Below are 3,656 nucleotides of genomic sequence, written 5' to 3' on the forward strand. Positions count from 1 at the left end.
TAATAATTTTAAATTATGATTTTTTTGTCACGTTTAAAAATCTAAAATTTTCTGTGATTACAATTTTTTGTTGTGATCTAAAAAATATTTTTGGTTACTATTTATTTAAAAATTATGACTATAGATGTCTATAGTTATAATTATAGTTATAATTTTAAAGGATGATCTTCTCTTAATAAAATTATTTATTTTTTTGTCACATAAAAATTATAACTTAAAAGTGTCTAGAGTATATGGTCACGGTTTTATAGAAATTATGGTCTAAAGGGTTTATTGTCGCAGTTTTGAATTGTGACCTTAAAAAGTCTATGGTAACGATTTAAAATTGTGACCTAAAAGAGTCCGTGGTCACAATTTTAAAGTGTTAATTATGGTCATGATTTTTAAGAGTGACCTAAAAGGGGTTTATAGTCATACTTTTATAAAACCGTGACCTTAAAGAGTTTGTGGTCATAATTTTAAAATGTGACCTAAAAAGATCTATGGTCACAGTTTTAAAGAGTGACCTAAAAGAGTTTATAGTCACGTTTTTATAAAATCGTGACCTCAAAGGGTCTGTGGTCACCATTTTAAAATGTGACCTAAAATAATCTATGATAAAATTGTGACCGAAAATGGTCTATAATCATGATTTTAAAGGATAACATAAGAGTTTGTGATCATCGTTTCATAAAACGATGACCCTAAAAAGATCTATAGTAGGGATGGCAAAAATTCCCAGTGGGGCGGGTACCTATAGGGATTTATCCGCGCGGGGGGCGGATGTGGAGAAAATTTTGTACCTGCGGGGATGGGAGACGGGGACCTGTTTAATATACGGGGCGGAGGCGGGGATAGAGGTCCCTGCCTCGTGGGACTCGTATAATCCCCGTATATATAAAAAGACAATAATACCCCTGCCATATATATATCAAAGTGAAGAGTTGAAAATCCCAAATTTTCAACCCTAGCCGTCACTCACACTCGCTCACTCTGAACTCTGAAGCTCGTTCTCCCTCTCCTTTCCACTCCTCTCTTCTCCTCTCACCACTACCAGTCATCACTGTCATCCGCCATCTCCTACCCCCTCACTGCCGCCAACACGAAGCTCCTACCCTCTTCTCGCGTGTTTGAGTCTCACTAGTCATCCCGTTTGCAATCGCAACATCGTCGTCGCATCTGGCCAGCCGAGGAGAACATCGCCATCTCCGCCTGACTTAGTCGAGGAGAGCATCTTCGTCGCCGGCTAACCCAGCCGAGGCAGCAGCACCAACGTTGCTACAGAGCCCTTTTGCCAACCTTCGCATCTTCGCCTCTCCGCATCTTCTCGTCTTCACGTCTTCGCCTCTTCCCCTTGTCACCAATCTTCACCGTCAGCTCAGCTGCTCTTCCTCCTGGTAAGTTTTGTGAACTACCATTTAAATTTATTCAGTTGTGATTTTAGGATTTATCTATCATATTATCTCTATAATTTTAATTTACTTTGCAGAATTAGTACTGATTTATTTTAACTTGCTTTGAAGAATGTGTTATTTTTATTTTACTTTGAAGAACTTGTTAATTTTAATTTGTTTTGAAGAACTTGTTAATTTGATTTTGCTTTGAAGAATTTATTCTGATTTATCTTAATTTGCTTTGAAGAACTTGTTCTGATTTATTTTAATATGCTTTGAACAATTTGTTAATTTTAGTTTACTTTGAAAAACTTGTTAATTATTATAGTATTATTTCTGATTCTGATTATTCCTCATTGTGATTTGATTTTTGTGATTTCTTTAAAATTTTATGAGTCCTATGATTTATGATTTTTTGTTTGATGTAGGATTAAAATAAATCAGAATTTATAACCACTACCATCACAGAATGAAAGAAGGCTTGAGAATTATGTTTTCTAGTTTTTGAATATGTTTGGTTGTTTTAATATTTTATAAATATATTTAGTAGAGATGTTTGTTGTATATTGCTCTTTTAAGTATTTGGAGATAATAAAAAATATGTTTGTAATAATAATTGGGAATGATCTTTTTTTTCTGTTTTTTTCATTTTTTTTTATGTTTATTATTTTTTATAAAAATCCACGGATATCCATGGAGACTCCAGTCCCTGGCAGATACGGGGTCCCCGTTACCTGTCGCGGGGACGGGGACATGTTTTGGAGGCGAGGGGCGGGGGGCACATCCCCGCTTCTATGGAAATCTGTTGTCATCCCTAATTTACCGTCACAATTTTAAACTACAACTTAAAATAACGAATTAAATATCATAATTTATAACCAACATTTTGACAAATTGGTCGAGTCACTAGTTTAAAAGCTCAATATACTACAAGAAAAAAATTATGTTTTTGCCATGTTTTTTTTTGCTACACTATAAAAGCGTAGTGAAAAGGATCAATGGCCATACTTTTATAAGGGTGGCGATTGATTATTGATTTGGCCAATTTTAAATATCATGTTTACCAAAGCATGGTAATAGAAAAAAATAGACACGCTTTTAAAGTTTGGCCAGTGATATTTGTTATGGACACGTTTTTAAAGCGTGCCTATTTCCTATAAATATTTGGACACCTAAAAAACATAACAACAAAGTTTCCACCAAAAGTTTAGATTTTTCACAATTTTTTTCGGTTCACTTTTGGTCTCTAAAGCTATATTTGTTTGAAGGAAATACATCTTAAAAAAACAAAAATCCATTAAATTTTTTTGTTTATTTATTTATTTTTTTTATTTCTTTCCTTCCAACCAAATATTATCCAAACAACTCCAACCCTAGTTATGTCGCCTAACAGACTCGAACCCTCTCACAGAGAAACATAGACAAACCCTCTATCACTCGAACCGCTCGTCATCAAGCCGACGCTCCCTCTCACCCTGGTTAGTCAACTTCGCTCCAACCCTCTCTCACAATACCTCCGCCGGCACTACCTCTGTCGGCACTCCATCCGTTGGTGCTGTAAACACGTAACCCTTCGTCGGCGCTCACTCTCTCCTCGCAAGGCCTCCATCGATTCTCACTCCCTCTTGCAAATCCTTCGCCGACACTCGCTCTCTCACACAAACCGTCAATCGTCGCTTTTCCTTCCATGGCTCAGAACCCGTCGCTGCCTCCCTATATCCGTCCCTCGGGGTGTTCATGGTTCAGTTTTTTCATAAACTGAACTGAAACTGCACTAAACCATTTTAAATAGTTTAGAAACTGAACCAAACTACTTTGTCAAATAAGAAACTGGTTTTAAACTAATTTACAATACAGTGTACCAGTTTAAACCAATTCATAAAAATAAAACCAGTTTTAATTGAAAAAACCAGTTTAAACTGTTTATAGGCTAAAACTAGTTTTAACTTTTAACATATATAAAATTAGTTTTTACATTTTCTCTTTCCCCCTCTCTCTCCCACTCTCTCTCTTCTTCTCTCCCTCTCTCTCCCCTCTCTCTATCTCTCTCTCTCCCCTCTCTCTCTCTTCCTCTCCCTCTCTCTCTCTCCCCCTCTCTCTCTCTCCCTTCTCCCTTTTTCTCTCTCTCTCTCTCTCTCTCTCTCTCTCTCCCTTCTTTCTCTCTCTCCCACTCTCTCTCTCTCCTTCCCCTCTCACTCTCTCTCTTCTTCTCTCCCTCTCTCCCTCTCTCCCCCTCCTTTCTCTCTCTTCCTTTTCTCTCTCTCCCCCTTCCCCTATTTCTCC

The sequence above is a fragment of the Arachis ipaensis genome, chromosome B08, assembly GCF_000816755.2.
Source record: "Arachis ipaensis cultivar K30076 chromosome B08, Araip1.1, whole genome shotgun sequence".
NCBI classification, from domain to species: Eukaryota; Viridiplantae; Streptophyta; class Magnoliopsida; order Fabales; family Fabaceae; genus Arachis; species Arachis ipaensis.